Consider the following 17,425-nt stretch of genomic DNA (forward strand, 5'->3'; position numbering starts at 1 on the left):
TTGGGATCCTTTTTTTCCTTCAGCAACGTGCTTTCATGTTCCTTAAAAATGATTTTATGGTTTTGAAGACTATGTATAGTTTCATAGAAATAAATACCTATTATGCTTGAGATAGCTTCAGCTAAGAGTTCCTCCGTAAGTGTGCATTCAAACATTAAGAGAACATTTTGCATGAAGCATACTTATCATCAGTTCTGAATGAAATCCTTTTATCTGCTAACTATAAGTTTTCTATATGCTAACTATAAGTTTTACAACGCTAAATTTTGATTCTTATATCAGTCATGTAATTATCTCTTCTAGTCACCATCCATTATGATATGGAATCTACAACACAAGGATGCATAAATATGACATCTTCTGGTTTTAGGACCTTAGATCCTTAAACAAAAAAATCAAGAAAATGACTATGTATAATTTAAAGTAATTTTTTCATAGGTCATGTTCATCACCAAAACTGCATGTGCCTGTCATATCTGACAAAACAAATACATATCTAAGAATACAAGAGTTAATCTACATAGCTGTACAAGAAGAATGAATGACTTTGCAACTCCATTTTTTCGTTTAAATTATGAAACATTGCATGTGTTCATGTACAATTGTGATTCCATTTTTTCGTTAGAATTATTAAACACTGCATGTATTCCTTGTTTTGCTGGTACAGCAGTGTATATTTATATACTGAAAGATCACTATATACTTGATCTAGGTATATATACTTACGTATTATTAGGGAAAAAACGTAGGTTCAAAACGTGAAACGTTCCAAGTTGCTACATTATTATCGCTGATCCAAAATGAAACATGTTATTCCAAACATCATAAAGAAGAGGAGTAAGCGCCTTCGTACCCTGTCTACATACATCTGAGTCTAAACGGAAAAAAAGTATCATCCATGGATTGTTATGCTCATACAAAAATTTATCATGCCAGAACAAATCAGTACATGTTGCGCCCCATCGTCTGTACCTCCTGTGGAAGCTCGTCGCATACGTAGACAATTGTTGAATGAGCGAAGGTTAACATCCTCAGGTAGCGTGATCATCGACTTTTTTTTTAAAAAAAAGGATACTGCATAGGTACCTAGTGCTAAGAATATAGATATACTATGTTAGGTGCATTCGCATCCTCTCAACAGGCCTCAACATTACAATGTGGTCACTTCGACCCAGATTTTGTTGAAGCACTCAAAGGTACGTCTAATTCTGGATGTAACCCATTTTTTAAAATAAACTGCACTTACTAGCTATACCTAATAAAAATTTACGGATTTGAATAAAAACAAGGTGAACACTGCACCTAAAAAAGTTTATAAATTTGCATATAAAGGTGGATGAGAACAAAGGGAGAAAATATTTTAAAGTAATTCATTAAAAAAATACTTGCTAATACTACTTTGTCTAAACGAAATGCTGCTTCTTACCATGCTCGATCTTACTATGGACCACCATGCTACCAATGTACCCACTGTTCTGCTCTTTTCTGGTATAATGAAATAATAGGATCGTCAAGTGGAAATCAATCAATTGTTTACAATAATTGTTGCAAAGGTGGCAAAGTCCGTCTTCCTCCTTACAGCCCTAGACCTGAACCACTATTATCACTAGCCCGGTTTGATGGCGATTCGATATCTAAATCCTTCATGCAAAATATCAGGCAATATAATTGCTTGTTTGCATTCACATCTATGGGAGCCCATATTGATAGGTCAGTGAATGATGGTCATGGTCCTCCAATCTATAAGATATGCGGTCAAGTCCACCATCGAATAGGATCATTACTGCCAGTAAACGACCAGCCTCCCAAGTTTCTTCAACTTTATGTGTACGATACAACACATGAGGTCAACAATCGGATAAATTCTCTATCCACTGCTGATGGTCCTACCTCTTCTATACGACAAGATGATAAGATGGTGTTGGGGACTTGTTCTCAAATGCTATGAATTAAGAACAAGGCAACACAAAAATAGTTTAATGGTTAATGCCCTTCGTCCTCCGAAGCATTATTTCCCTAAGGATATAACGATCTTCGGACGAAGGTCATGAAAGACATACCTTCATCATCACAGTATACATTAATGGAAGAAGAAGCGCATAAAGCATGAGAAATGACATGAAAAATTATATATTATCGTTAACTCATTTCTATTTTATTATCATAGAAAAATAGAAATGATATCAAATTACAAATGTACCTTCGACTTGAAAGAAGGTAAAAGTACAAGCGTGACGCAAAGCCAAAATGACAAGTCAGCGTCAACAGTACGGAAGCACTGTTCATCTATTTATAGGCACAGGACACAGCCCATGTAAAATTACACCCATGCCCTTTACATTTACTAATAACTCTAAAGTGATCCATCGAGGTCTAAATAGCCTTTTCCCTTTTAAGTCGGTTCCCCTTTTCTGCTATCCTGCCGAAGCTTCCTTGCGCATAGCTTCGGCTCTGCGTCAGCCTTCGTATTCTTTGTGTTTCTTGCGTTGTTGTTCTGATCCGAGTCCGAAGGTACCTGTTCATGTGTTATACTCCAGAAACACTGTTAAATCATGTTTTTGAGGACCTTCGGAAGACGAAGGCCCCCAACAGTAGCCCCTCGCAATATTAATTTGTTAGAATGACGAATTCAGATTGCGATATAGACGAAGGCCTTAAGCCGAAAGTCCGAAAAACACCTTCCCTTTGCTAGAATAGCAACAATCAATGACAAGCGGGGCCCTCCAGTTTGCAACGCACTAGGCGTATAAATAAGAGCACACCCCGAGCTTATTTGGCACGCTTTTTGCTGTCTGCTCTACTTGCTCAATTTTTTAGCTCTTGCCTACCAACGCTTGCTTGGCTCTTTAGATTTTCTAAGCTTTGGCTTTAAGAGCATATTTTCACCATTTTGGAAGAGAAGATGTCTCAAGATAAAATAGCTGTTGTTGAGGTGAAGCTGAGCGAGGAAGAGAAGCTCTCTGAGGAGAAGACTGCTGGTTTTAATTTATTGAATCAATAGCAAAGACAAATACTGAAAAGATTACGAAGGAGATTCTAGAAGGCTTATCTGAAGATACCGGTGACAGCGACAGTTATGATGCGGAAAGTGGGGGCGAAGACTCCGAAGATCGACCCTGGCGACCAAGTCATACAGTTTTCGGAAAATCAACTATTAAACAGAGTCATCTTGATAATATGAGAGGAAGATATTTTCGAGATATGTCTGTTGTTTGGGCTGATAACGGAGACAGGACTGTTCCTGTTCCCGAAGATAATGAAGTTGTGATCTACCGAAGCTTTTTCAAAGCTGGGCTTTGGTTCCCCTTAAACAGATTTGTGGTTGAAGTTTTAAAGATATATCAGATTTACCTTCACCAAATTACTCCCGAAGCAATTATCAGAATGGGGATCTTCGTCTGGGCCGTGAGAAGTCAAGGTTTGGAGCCAAATGCAAAATGTTTCTGCAACATGCACGAACTTTCGTATGAGACGAAGCCCTGGGGTAAAGAATAGTATCATAATAATTTTGGCTGCTATAGCTTCGTTGCTCGCTCTGGCTCAAGCTGCCCCGTGCCAACCTTTCGGAAGAGATGGCCCGAAGACTGGATGAAAGAATGGTTCTATGTGAAAAATGATTTAAAGGCACGAGAAGACACTAAAGAGATCATCATGCGCCCTATCTGGCAGCGTTTTGGCCTCTGGAAACCGAAGGTAGAGATTGATGAGGCAGCTGAAGGATGCCGAAGGGCCTTCGGCACAGTTTGCTCTTTCATCAGGACAAGGGATTTAATCCAGGAGCATATAGCCTTCAGAGTATGGCCACTTGTAGAGAAGTGGGAAATGCCAAAGGAGACTGTCACCAAGTCTGGCGAAGGTGAGCTGGTTCGACTAAGATACACCGTCAGATATGAAGGTAAATTTGATGAGCCGAATGATGACTGGTTGAAATGTATCGAAGCTACAAGTGATGAACTGCTTGGGCCGTACTCCAAAGCAGAATATAACACATTATCTGCGGCCTTCGGGAGCCGAAAAGAAGAGGCTAAATAGAGTTTTTGATGCTATTGGATTTATGTAGCCTGACTACCGCTACCCACCACGGGGGCAGAAGAGAAAAAGTGCAACTTCCGGGAAGGATGTTTCCTCAGCCGCCTCAAGCGAGCCCGCGCCAAAGAGGAAAATGATGAAGGTCCTTACTCACCAAACACGCTACATTGAACCGGCCACAGTGCCTGAATTTGGCGGTGAAACCTCTTCGACTATTGAAGCCAAAGAACCTGCCCTTATGCAGAGGATTGAAGAACCGGCTGCAATGCCGAAGGTTGACAAAATTGAAGAACCGAGAACCGAAGAGACAAAAATATCAGAAGTTCTAAGCCCTTCGGCAGGAGTGGAGGTGCCAAAAACTTAAAAAGGTCTAACAGCGACCCCCAAGAGAAAAAGGATGATTAATGTTCTAGATGTGCTGGAGACGATAAAAACTTCAAGCTCTACTCTAGGAAAAATTGCCAAGGCTTAAAAAATACAGATCGAAACCGAGATAAAGCTAACCGAAGCCGAAGCTATACTGAGTCAGGCTGACACCGAAGTTGGGCCCTCAGTGCCCGCCAAGGAAAAATCCTCGGAATTTGAAGAAAAAGTAGCTGAGGAAGAAGCTATAGAACAAATTTTACCTGAAAAATCTACCGCTCCTACTCCCGAAGCTTTGAAAGAGAATACTGAATATATTATTCGTCATGCTTCGGGAAAAATCTCTCTAAAGAAGACAAACGAGAAGTTGAACACTATGCCCAAAAACTGAAATATCCAAAGGGGGCATTGATATTCAACGGCAGCGGAGAAGAAGATTTTTTGTACTGTCTCCCAGACAGCAAGGAGATTTCTGTCTGCCGGGAGATGAGCAGAAGCTTCGGTGTTATCGAAAGATGAATTGGCCGACAGTTTAGCATATAATAGTTTAAGGGTGTGAGAATGAACTTTTTGTACTTGAAAAATGATTTTTTTATTTGCTTATACTTAATGCCGCACTTCTTTTTGCAGGGCCTGATTCTTAGCAATGCCCTCAGGGCGCAGAAAAATGCCGAAGACGAAGGATGCACTATAGCTCTGAACAACCTTCGTTCCGAAGTAATTGAACTAAGGAATGAAGGTCTTGAAAAAGATAAAATATTAAATTCATTGGTGAGCAAAATAAAAGAAGACGAAGCTGCTTCAAAAGCCCAAGCTGAAGCTCAGAAATGTGAAATTGAAGACCTTCAGAAACAGCTGGCCGAAGCAAAATTAAAATGCGCTGTTGCCGAAGCTGAACGAGATGCTAGTGATTATTGGAAAAATTACTGGGAAAAAACAATTGTATAACTTCGCGCATCAAAAGAAAAATGTTTTGAAAAATCTATAGAATGTGTGAAAAGTTAAAAACTAGCTTCGCCAAAGTTGGCGCATATTCAAGTGAAGATAACTTCGTACGAGGCGACCCCGAAGGCCCAATTGAGTGGATCAGCAACGAAGTCGAAGCTTTTGAAGAAGTTTTGAGCGACTGCGGGGACGTCTGTGCCTTCTCTGGTGCAAGAGGAGTTGCAGCTATTTTGGAGAAAGCAGGATGCGATCATGTGAAAATTTTGGCTTAAGCCGAAACTGCTTTCTCTGTTGACGACACGAAAGACCCCTCAGCCGAAGCAAGCTTAACTGATGAAAAATTCTTCACTGATATCTGGGAAAACGGCGGCCGAGGGATGGCCCACGAATTAATAAAGAAGAGCGAAAAAGATACTCACGATGCTAGGGAAGCAACGAAAACAGCTGAGAAAGCTGCAGAACTCGAAAGGCGGATAGGTAATTGCTTAATAGCTTTTAACTCTATTGTTTACTTTTATGACTTCGGACTGATTTACGTTTTCTACCGCAGCTGAACTATCTCCTCCCCAGAGCCCTTCGAGCCACTGGCCGACCCAGAGGCAAAGGAATCAACAGAAATTATTAGCATGGCCGAAACTATTTTGGACGAAGTTGTTACTCAACTGCTGACCGAAGCTGCAGATAAAGTCTTGAAAGAAGAATAACTATTTGTAAAAAACATTACCAAGATATAAATGTAACATTTGCTGGACTATGCTTGGATTTGGCGCTCATAGGTTTTGAATGTAATATATAAATGGCTTTGTAATTCATTTCTTTGCGATGCATGAAATTTTTATGTACATACCGTTTTTGAGCCTTCGGCGAAAAAACACCTTCCCTTCTTTTCATGCTTCGTAAAGAAGAGCCTTTATACTTCATGAAAAATCCTCCAATCATCGCAAAAACATTAATGCTTCGTCACCAATAAATTTTTTCCTCCACATCAGAGCTGATGAAGCTGTATTTCTTCAAAACTTATTTTGTGCCTTAGCACAATTTCACTTTTTCGAAGCATCTTCCGAAGGTCAACATTGTATTCCCTTCTTGTGTCATTGATGCAACATGATGTATGATGTTATGTTATGCGAAATGATGTAATGATGTTACACTATGCAAAATGATGTTTGCTCCGAAAACACACACACACATCCTCACAGTGGAATACACAATCTCTTTGTCGTTTATTTTTCGGCTTCACCACTTATTTTTCGGTGTATCAGCGCTGACTTTTCGCTGTAAGTTCTGCATTCCCTTAAGAACGTCTTTTGAACTTCTTCGCCTTCTATTTCGGCGGTATTCGCGTTGACTTTTCGCGCTTCGCCTTATATTTCGGCGGAATCAACGTTGACTTTTCGCTGTAAGCTCTGCATTCCCTTTGGAACGACTTTTGAGCAGAAAACTTACGCTGCGCTCCCTTAGGAACGACTTTTTGTAGCTTCGGCAAACTTACGCTGCGTTCCTTAGAACGACTTTTTGTTGCTTCGGTAAAACTTGTAATGTGATTTTGAACCCCGCGTTCCCTTAAGAACAACTTTTGTGCTTCAACGACTTTTTGAACTTCGTGAGTCTGTGGAGAAGGTATGTTGTACTATGACAATAACGAAGCTATTTCAAGAAATTGAAAACAACAAAAGAACTAGGCTTTCAATGATTGTTCCTTATTAAAAAAGAAAATGATAACGAATGCAAAAACTGTTTCAGGGGTAGGATATCTCTTAGTAGATATGCTTCGATTCTGGCACAGTACTGTTGACTGTGTGAGATTCGGACTCCTCCATGAAGTCTCGTTGCTGGTGAGTATGCTGGCTCCCTTCTGGCTGCTGGCCTCGGGAATATGCAGGTTGTAGTGGTGGTGGAGGTGGAGGTTGTTGCCAAGATGCCTGTAGTTGGCTAGCCGAAGCAACAGAAGCTGCAAGATGGTTACCCACATACTCTGGTATGTAGGGTGAGTGATACGAAGCAGTGTGCATGACCTGCTTCGGCTGGTTTTGTTGAGCTGCAGCTTCTGCTATTTCCTTCTGTTTCTGAATGGTGACATGTCACATCCTTGTAGTATGGCCCTTGTCCTCACCACAGAATAAGCAATAAATTTTCCTAGGCTGATCCCCAAACCTTCCTCCGAAGCCCCTGGCGCCTCTGCCTCTTGGAGCTGGCGGCCGGAAAGAGCTTTGTTGTTGCCCCGAAGCTTGTGAGGAATATTGTGGCCTCTGTTGTTGACTCCCTCTGTCATCATTCTGGGTGGAGTGGATTGACCTGACATGCCTTGGGTGGATTCTTCCTCCGAAGCCCCTAGTCATCTCAGAGAACCTGTAATCCTCCTCCCTTCTTTGGTGAAAGTCATTGTCGGCCCGGATGTATTCATCCATCTTTTGAAGCAACTTCTCCAAAGTCTGTGGAGGCTTCCTAGCAAAATACTGGGCAGTAAGTCCTGGACGAAGCCCCTTAATCATGGCCTCAATGACAATTTCATTGGGCACTGTAGGCGCTTGTGCTCTCAGGCGCAAGAACCTTCGGACATACGCTTGAAGATACTACTCATGATCTTGTGTGCATTGAAAGAGAGCTTGAGCTGTGACTGGCTTCGTCTGAAAGCCCTGGAAACTTGTTATCAGGTTAATATGTACATAAAAGTCTCAGGACCAAAAGTGATGGAGCCTCATACCTGTATATAAATGAGAGTAGTATGTTAGTATAGACAACACTAAAGAGTTCAATGTAATATCAGGATTATAAAAGAAATAACATTCTTTGAAAGGATAGAAACAGTAACATACAATATGTTTATTTTCTCTTTCCCTCTGATCACAGCAAGCAGGTACTAAGTCAGTTAAAGTGTTTGTCGAATAAGGTACATGAGTAGGCTAATAGTCTAACACATTGTTATGACGATATATAAGGAAAAAAGGAGCAATGTAGAAGCAAGCATACTAAGAACGCTGGCAACTGCATCTTGGTAATGTTTGAATAAAAGGTTTAAAGCATCTAAATACAAATCAAGAAAGACAGGTTAACATTTAAGAAATAAATTGCTGGAGTGAGGAAGCAATGAAGTTCAAGAGTCTGTAGTTAAGACCTGCTGTTTCATGCCTTTGATCTCCTTCACTAAGTGAGTTAAACATTTGGGTAAATTTTTTTGAATAACAGAGACATTCAGTCTATGCGCAAAGTAAAATAGTGGCATCTTTGAACTTCATTGCTTGCCCAGCTAAAAGTATGGTGGACAAGAATTTGTTTCATTGGTAATTTCATGCCCAGCTAAAAGTATGGTTTCTTTATTTTTATCTCCTTTTTCCATGTTCAGGTGAATATTAGCGTTCTAACTTGGTAAATCAATAACTGCAGGTAGAGTCTGTCTCCTACCACTGCAGGGTAGACGGAGGTCTTAAAACCGTTGTAAGTGCTAGGAAGTTTGTCCCCGGTGCAAAGCTGTGCATGCAACCTGATGTCATACCAAACAAGCGCAAGTCAAAGAGCTCACGCAAGGATAGATCCAAAACTCAATCACCACTGCTGCTTGGGCTTCCTGATGAACTGGCTATTTCCTGTCTCATGCGGGCTGCTCGGATCGAACACCCAAATATGCGGTTAGTCTGTAAACGATGGAACCGACTTTTGTCTGGAAATTATTATTACTCCTTGCGTAAGAAGAATGGATCTATGTCTTCAAAAGGGACCGTGATCAGAAGCTATCTTGGTATGCCTTTGATCCTGTAAACCAGCTCTGGAAGTCATTGCCTCCAGTTCCACCAGAGTATTCTGAAGCTGTTGGTTTTGGTAGTGCTGTTCTCAACGGATGCTATCTGTACTTATTTGGCGGCAAAGACCCAGTAAATGGATCTATGAGGCGCGTTGTATTTTACAATGCTCGGATAAACAAATGGCTACGAGCTCCAGATATGCTGCAAAAACGGCACTTCTTTGGTTCTTGTGTCATAAACAACTGCCTTTATGTTGCTGGTGGAGAGTGTGTAGGGATACAGAGAATTCTAAGATCCGCTGAGGTATATGATCCGAACAGGAATAGATGGTCTAGCATTGCTGAAATGAGCACAGGAATGGTGCCCTCCATTGGAGTAGTACATGATGGCAAGTGGTATCTAAAAGGTCTAAATTCTCATCGCCAGGTCATGAGTGAGGTCTATCTGTTGTAGATTTAGAGAAATAAGTGACATGCTTCCTTCATATTTAAATAAATTAAATATACTAATTCCGAATAAAACAAGCATATAACTCAGATAAATGCCATATGTAATTATAACAGCAATGAACAGTAGCAATTCCAGGACATGAAAACATGTAATATAGCTACTCAAATCCATTTGCAAATTAAACATGGCAAGTAGATGAAGAAGGCAGATTAAACAAATAAACATGATTGTTTATATTAAAATATTGCTCTCAAAATAGCGGGTTGCTGCAATAGACAACCCTCCAACGCTAAAGGGTGATCAAAGATCCTCGACTAACGTGACAGTCCTATCTTACCAAATCAGAGTTTTAGAACAAATATTATGAGCCTAGAAATCAAGCATGAATATTAAGATCAAAACAGTGTGCATAAGAATTAAGGAACAATAATGAACTTAAATAATCAGCTTGCACAATAGTAAGAAATAACTAGGCACAAATAATATCAATGCTGAAAATAACAACCCACTAAAACCCAGACTGTCACGTCGTCTCACTACACCGCTATCATCATCGAGCACATAATCCGCCCACAAATTGTGCAATCACACCCAAGTAAATAATACTAGCAGATTGCACAAAATTATTCAATAAATAAATAGAGGCAACGGGTAACTCACAGCACGTAGATTGTCTACGTGGGAAGACCAGCTCAGCGAACACGAGGTTCTGTCCCAGAAAACCAATTCCGCCGCCCACGTCCGGACCTGCACGGCGGGAGGTTGACGGAGATACTAGAGCCGCTGCCGGAGCCGAGGGAGACGTCCACGGCACCAGCCCGAGAAGAGGAACACCGCGCAGCAGGGAGCCCAAGCACCAGGTCACGGTTGACAGCGATCAGAGGAACACAGCACCACACAGGGACCGAACGGATCGATCAACTTGTGACTGGAACAGCAAACTGGAGAAAGAAAAACCGAGAGGAGCCGACTCTGGTACACGCGCCATGCCTTTTTAAGGAGCTGAGAAGGGGAGGAGCCAACCGGATGAGCATCAGCCCAGACTTATCTCGCCGAAGATCTCGGAGAGTCTATTCAGCCCGCCGCCGCCCAGCCTCCGCTCCTTCTCTCCCTCTCTCACAACTTGCGTGTGCGGGTGTATCTCTCAGCTCCCTCCTGGCCGCACGATCCCACGGTCCTTACGGCAGCTGGCTGGCTTGCTAGCTGGGCTGCTCGGCCAGTCGGCCTCGTAGCGGCCCAGTTGGCAGCCAAGATCTTTTTTTTAATTCATTTCTTATATTTTCAATAAAGAAAATAAAGGGAAAATCCCCTCAAAATGAACAGCAATCCCCACCATTTTCACTCTTATTTTCTGATCAATGTCATTGAGCTCCCGTACTGTTTATATACTACTTTTCGGCAGAGGTACTTGTTAGGTTTGAACCAAAGCCTATCCCAGTGTGTTCCAACCCTGCACGAGTAAGCGGAGGACTATGCCTTGATCCACAAACCCTAGTGTGAGAATCTTCGCACAAAAGGCACATAGTACTAGGCAGATTATCTGCTTCTCTTACGGGACAGGGCGTTACGGTCATGCCCTTTAATATCTGTTCATGAGCTCACTAGAGAGAAAACCCCATTCTCTCCTGGACTGCGACCCCACAGTCAGCTCATATAGGTGAAATCGTTAAGGAAATTCTGTAGGACAATTTCCCTGCTTATAGCATTGACTTCATTAAGAGCATATCGCTCAACCTGCCATACAGTCAGAGCACAGTAGCTCATGAGACTCTTTATCGTTTGTGCTCTTGGTTCCACAGTGCTTCGTTTCCTGGAGCCTGGATCTCGGGATCTCCGGTCACACAGGACAGTTATCCGCAGTTGAAACCGCTAACAGGGTACGAGTCCCATTCCCATACACGCTGCTTGGATTGGCTTTTGAGCCAGCCCTTTGGTGAAAGGATCAGCAAGGTTCCTTTCAGACTTGATGTAATCTACGGTTATTACACCGGCTCTCTAGCATGCCGACATGAATCAAGTCGTCTTCTGATATGCCTCGAGGATTTTTGGTTGTCCTTTCTACTGTTCACTTTCAGCAACATAGAAGTGTTGTCACAGTATACTAGGACAGCCGGTATCGGCTTTGCTAGCATTGGAAGGTCTGACAATAGGTCTCTCAACCATTCAGCCTCCAATGCTGCTGAATCAAGTGCAACTAATTCAGCCTCCTTGGTGGAACGTGTCGACACTGATTGTTTAGACGATCTCCATGACACGGCCCCACCAGTTAAAGTGAACACATAGCCACTTGTAGACTTCATTTAATCCGAGTCAGAGATCCAGTTTGCATCACTGAATCCTTCAAGTACTGACGGAAATCTGGTATATTTAATACCAAGATTCATCGCTCCCTTCAAATACCGAAGCACTCTGTACAAGGCTACCCAGTGTCTATCTCCTGGACTGGCCGAATAACGAGCCAGTCTGCATACTGCATATGAGATATCTGGTCTAGTTGCACTGCTCAGGTACATGAGAGATCCGATGATCTGCGAATATAGTAGCTGGTTCACAGGCTCGCCTTCATATTTACTGAGCGTGTAGGATGGATCATAGGGCGTGGTGACTGGTTTACAGTCCATATGTCCAAAGCGAGTCAGGACCTTTTCCACATAATGGGATTGTGACAAAGTAATCCCATCCTCACCCTTTATCAGCTTGATGTTCAGTATAACATCAGCTTCACCCAAGTCCTTCATATCAAAGTTCTTGGAGAGGAATAATTTTGTCTCCATGATAGCCTCCAAATCGGTCCCAAATATCAATATGTCATCAACGTATAAACACATGATGACACCTTTGCCCCAGAGAAGCGATAATACACACACTTGTCGGCTTCGTTTACACAAAACCCGGCAGTGGTCAGAGTATTATTAAACTTCTCATGCCATTGTCTGGGAGCTTGCTTAAGACCGTATAAGGATTTAATCAAGCGACACACTTTGCTCTCTTGTCCTTTAACCACAAATCCTTCTGGTTGCTGCATATAAATTTCCTCTTCCAGCTCTCCATTTAGGAATGCTGTCTTTACGTCCATTTGATGAACAAGAAGTTTATACGCAGCTGCCAGCGCTATAAGCACACGGATTGTGGGCAATCGAGCCACCGGAGAATAAGTATCAAAATAATCCTCCTCTTTCTTTTGAGTAAAACCCTTAGCCACAAGACGGGCCTTGTACTTTTCAATAGTACCATCGGGTCTCCTCTTCCTCCTAAAGATCCATTTACAGCCCACAGGCTTGCAACCAGCTGGGAGATCAGTTATCTCCCAAGTTCCGTTCGAGATGATTGAATCCATCTCGCTACGGACAGCCTCCCTCCAGTACTCTGCATCCGGAGATTTATATGCCTCTGTGAGGGAGCGTGGTTCTTCATCCACTAGATAAATAATATAATCATCACCCAGAGACTTTTCAGTCCTTTGTCTCTTACTCCTCCTTAACTCCAAATCTGGAGTCTGGTCATGGACACTCGAGGGCAGAGAATATGTCCGAGATGGACCATCTGGGGCTACTACTTCCTTATCCCGCATAGGGAAGATGCTCTCAAAGAATGTCACATCCCGAGACTCCATTATTACATTTACAGCGATTTCGCTTGTCTCGGAATGGACCACTAGAAATCTATAAGCTGCACTGTTATGTGCATAACCCAGGAAGACACAGTCTACGGTCTTAGGGCCTAGCTTTCTCTTCTTCGGCAACGGGACATTCACCTTTGCAAGGCAGCCCCAAGTTCGAAGATGCGAAAGATCTGGCTTCCTTCCTTTAAATCCTTCATAGGGTGTGACCTCACGGTTGCGAGGCGGCACCCTGTTCAGGACATAACATACTGTGAGTACTGCCTCGCCCCACCATATGTCAGGCATCCCCGAACTTTGCAACAAAGCATTAGCTAAGTCACACACCGTTCGGTTCTTCCTTTCAGCTACCCCATTTGACTGAGGTGAATATGGAGCAGTGGTTTCATGAATGATTCCACACTCTTTGCAGTACTCATCAAAAAGGTTGGAAAGGTATTCACCTCCTCTATCAGACCGTAACCTTTTAATTTTCTTGTCTAGCTGGTTTTCAACTTCAGTCTTATAGATCTTAAAGTGTTCTAGTGCCTCATCTTTAGTTCTGAGTAAGTAAATATAACAGAACCTGGTAGCATCATCTATCAAGGTAAGAAAGTATCTTTTACCGCCTTTTGTGATTATACCATTCATCTCACAGATATCTGAGTGAATTAGTTCTAAAGGAGTGGTACTTCTGCCTTCAACCGTATGAAACGGTTTTCTAGGCTGCTTAGCTTGCACACAAATACCACATTTTACACCTTTAACATGTTTATATTCAGGAATTAAAGACATGTCACTTAATCTCTTAATGGCCTCAAAATTCACATGACACAAACGGGAATGCCATATATTATTAATGGAATCGTTATTACAGACCACATTAACATGGTAAGAAGAATGATTATTCAAAACAGAAAGACGGAACAAACCGCCTGACTCATATGACTTTCCAACAAAAGTACCAAACTTAGACAGGACCACTTTATTAGACTCAAACACTAATTTGAGACCCTGTCGACATAGCAGCGACACTGAAATGAGGTTCCGGCTCATCGAGGGCACATAGAGTACGTCCTTCAGCACGAGCGTCTTTCCTGAAGTTAACTTCAGGTAGACCTGTCCAGTACCTCAAACTGCTGCCGGAACACCATTTCCCATCAAGACTGGTGCGCTGTTGAATCCCTGGAATGAAGAGAACATGGATCGATCAACACAAATATGAACAGTAGCACCGGAATCCATCCACCAGTCATCTGATGGACTTGCCATAAAGGCCTGAGGTGCATACCCTGGGGTGGAGTTAACCACCACGTTCCCTTCTTTGCGCTGAGGTGGAGGACCTTTTCCCTTCCTAAGTTTGCACCTCCGAGCTGTATGCCCGGAGACACCACAAACGTAGCAGATAAAGTCCTCCTTTTTCTTCTTCATCTTTTTGGACTTAGGTTGGTTCATATTCTTCTGTGGAGAGTTCTTCTTCTTCTTCTGGAATTTTCTATCTCCACCCTTCTCAACAACGTGAGCCTGGAGTTGCTGGGATGGCTTGTTACTGGACCTTGCACGCTCTTCCACATTTATCGCAGCTGACAACTCAGTGAGAGTCATTTGCTTCTTCATGTGGCGGCGTGAAGTCACAAAGTCTCGCCAAGAAGGCGGGAGCTTTGCCAGTATTGCATTCACCTGAAAACTGTCTGGTAGGACACAACCATATTGGACCAAGTCCCTAACCAGGAGTTGAATCTCCTGTAGCTGCTCCATAACAGACCTTCCCTCAGCCATTTTATAGTTGAGGTAGTTTTCCGTTGTGAATGACTCATTGCCATTGTCAACTTCAGAGAACTCGTTCTCAAGTTCAGTCCATAGACCCTTAGCGGAGGTAAAACCAGAGTACACGTCAAATAAGCGGTTCGACAAGACGTTCAGCAGACGAGACAAGCATGCCTCATTGGCTTCGTCCCACTTGGCCTTCTCCGCTAGTGCGGCGGCCTTCGCTGCATCATCAGAATCATCTGATGCAGCCTGGGGAACAGCCGACGTCACTACCCAAAATAATTTTAGGTCAGTGAGCCACATGGGAGTCTTAATCTGCCAGCGCTTAAAGCTAGCGCCGTCGAACGCTTCAGGCTTAATGACATCAGAACTGGAGGCCATTATACGAATTGGTTTTCTAGATTGTTGTAGATTTAGAGAAATAAGTGACATGCTTCCTTCATATTTAAATAAATTAAATATACTAATTCCGAATAAAACAAGCATATAACTCAGATAAATGCCATATGTAATTATAACAGCAATGAACAGTAGCAATTCCAGGACATGAAAACATGTAATATAGCTACTCAAATCCATTTGCAAATTAAACATGGCAAGTAGATGAAGAAGGCAGATTAAACAAATAAACATGATTGTTTATATTAAAATATTGCTCTCAAAATAGCGGGTTGCTGCAATAGACAACCCTCCAACGCTAAAGGGTGATCAAAGATCCTCGACTAACGTGACAGTCCTATCTTACCAAATCAGAGTTTTAGAACAAATATTATGAGCCTAGAAATCAAGCATGAATATTAAGATCAAAACAGTGTGCATAAGAATTAAGGAACAATAATGAACTTAAATAATCAGCTTGCACAATAGTAAGAAATAACTAGGCACAAATAATATCAATGCTGAAAATAACAACCCACTAAAACCCAGACTGTCACGTCGTCTCACTACACCGCTATCATCATCGAGCACATAATCCGCCCACAAATTGTGCAATCACACCCAAGTAAATAATACTAGCAGATTGCACAAAATTATTCAATAAATAAATAGAGGCAACGGGTAACTCACAGCACGTAGATTGTCTACGTGGGAAGACCAGCTCAGCGAACACGAGGTTCTGTCCCAGAAAACCAATTCCGCCGCCCACGTCCGGACCTGCACGGCGGGAGGTTGACGGAGATACTAGAGCCGCTGCCGGAGCCGAGGGAGACGTCCACGGCACCAGCCCGAGAAGAGGAACACCGCGCAGCAGGGAGCCCAAGCACCAGGCCACGGTTGACAGCGATCAGAGGAACACAGCACCACACAGGGACCGAACGGATCGATCAACTTGTGACTGGAACAGCAAACTGGAGAAAGAAAAACCGAGAGGAGCCGACTCTGGTACACGCGCCATGCCTTTTTAAGGAGCTGAGAAGGGGAGGAGCCAACCGGATGAGCATCAGCCCAGACTTATCTCGCCGAAGATCTCGGAGAGTCTATTCAGCCCGCCGCCGCCCAGCCTCCGCTCCTTCTCTCCCTCTCTCACAACTTGCGTGTGCGGGTGTATCTCTCAACTCCCTCCTGGCCGCACGATCCCACGGTCCTTACGGCAGCTGGTTGGCTTGCTAGCTGGGCTGCTCGGCCAGTCGGCCTCGTAGCGGCCCAGTTGGCAGCCAAGATCTTTTTTTTAATTCATTTCTTATATTTTCAATAAAGAAAATAAAGGGAAAATCCCCTCAAAATGAACAGCACTATCTTCCAGCATCCAAAATGTGGTCAGCCACCGGTAATGAAATGGTAACGGGCTGGCGGAATCCAAGTATTTCCCTCAATGGGCATCTCTATTTTGCTGATTGTCGTAATGGCTGTAAGCTTCGAGTTTATAATAGAGAGATGGGATCATGGACAAGGTTCATTGACACCAGACACCATATGGGAAGCTCACGGTCTCTCGAAGCCTCAGCCTTTGTCTCCCTTAATGGGATGCTCTGCATCATCCGTAACAATATGAGTATCACTACTGTTGATATATTGGACCCAACAACAGCTGCTGAGGTCGACCGTGCGCGCATGTGGGAGGCTTTTGCTCGAAAGTGGCAGCACAGATCATCATTCATGGCAAACATATGGTCAATCATCACAGGTTGTAATCTGAAGACAGACATTATGCATTGTCAGGTGCTCCAACTCCAAGTTTGAGTTTGTCCATGTATGAAGTGGAGTATATACTTACACAACCTCAGAGCCTGACTTGGAAGATGAAATGGGTACATGAGCCATATGAAAGAGACCAGCTTTCAGCTTTGAACTCTGTAAATATCCCTGATTTCGTCCTTTTGAACTTTCTAATTTTGGCACCTATCTGTCAGTGAGCTTCCAAGAGATTGGTCCTAGGGACTGGAGGAAGAATATGCCATGGCTCATGAGGCATTAAGGGTTTGAATGGTAGCATGAACCCCATAGGTCAAAAGCGTAGGAAGCACTGACGAAAGATGGTATAAGCCCAGAGCAGGAACAAAGCAGAGGCAGGGCTATTGACTACTAAAGC

At 42.9% G+C, this 17,425-nt stretch overlaps 1 pseudogene; it reads left to right on the forward strand.

The window, feature by feature from the left end:
• The first annotated feature begins 8,536 nt into the window (after positions 1-8,536).
• Positions 8,537-17,076, forward strand: LOC103644468 (F-box/kelch-repeat protein At1g55270-like; annotated as a pseudogene).
• Positions 17,077-17,425: the final 349 nt, after the last annotated feature.

The sequence above is a fragment of the Zea mays genome, chromosome 1 (assembly GCF_902167145.1).
Source record: "Zea mays cultivar B73 chromosome 1, Zm-B73-REFERENCE-NAM-5.0, whole genome shotgun sequence".
Taxonomy (NCBI): domain Eukaryota; kingdom Viridiplantae; phylum Streptophyta; class Magnoliopsida; order Poales; family Poaceae; genus Zea; species Zea mays.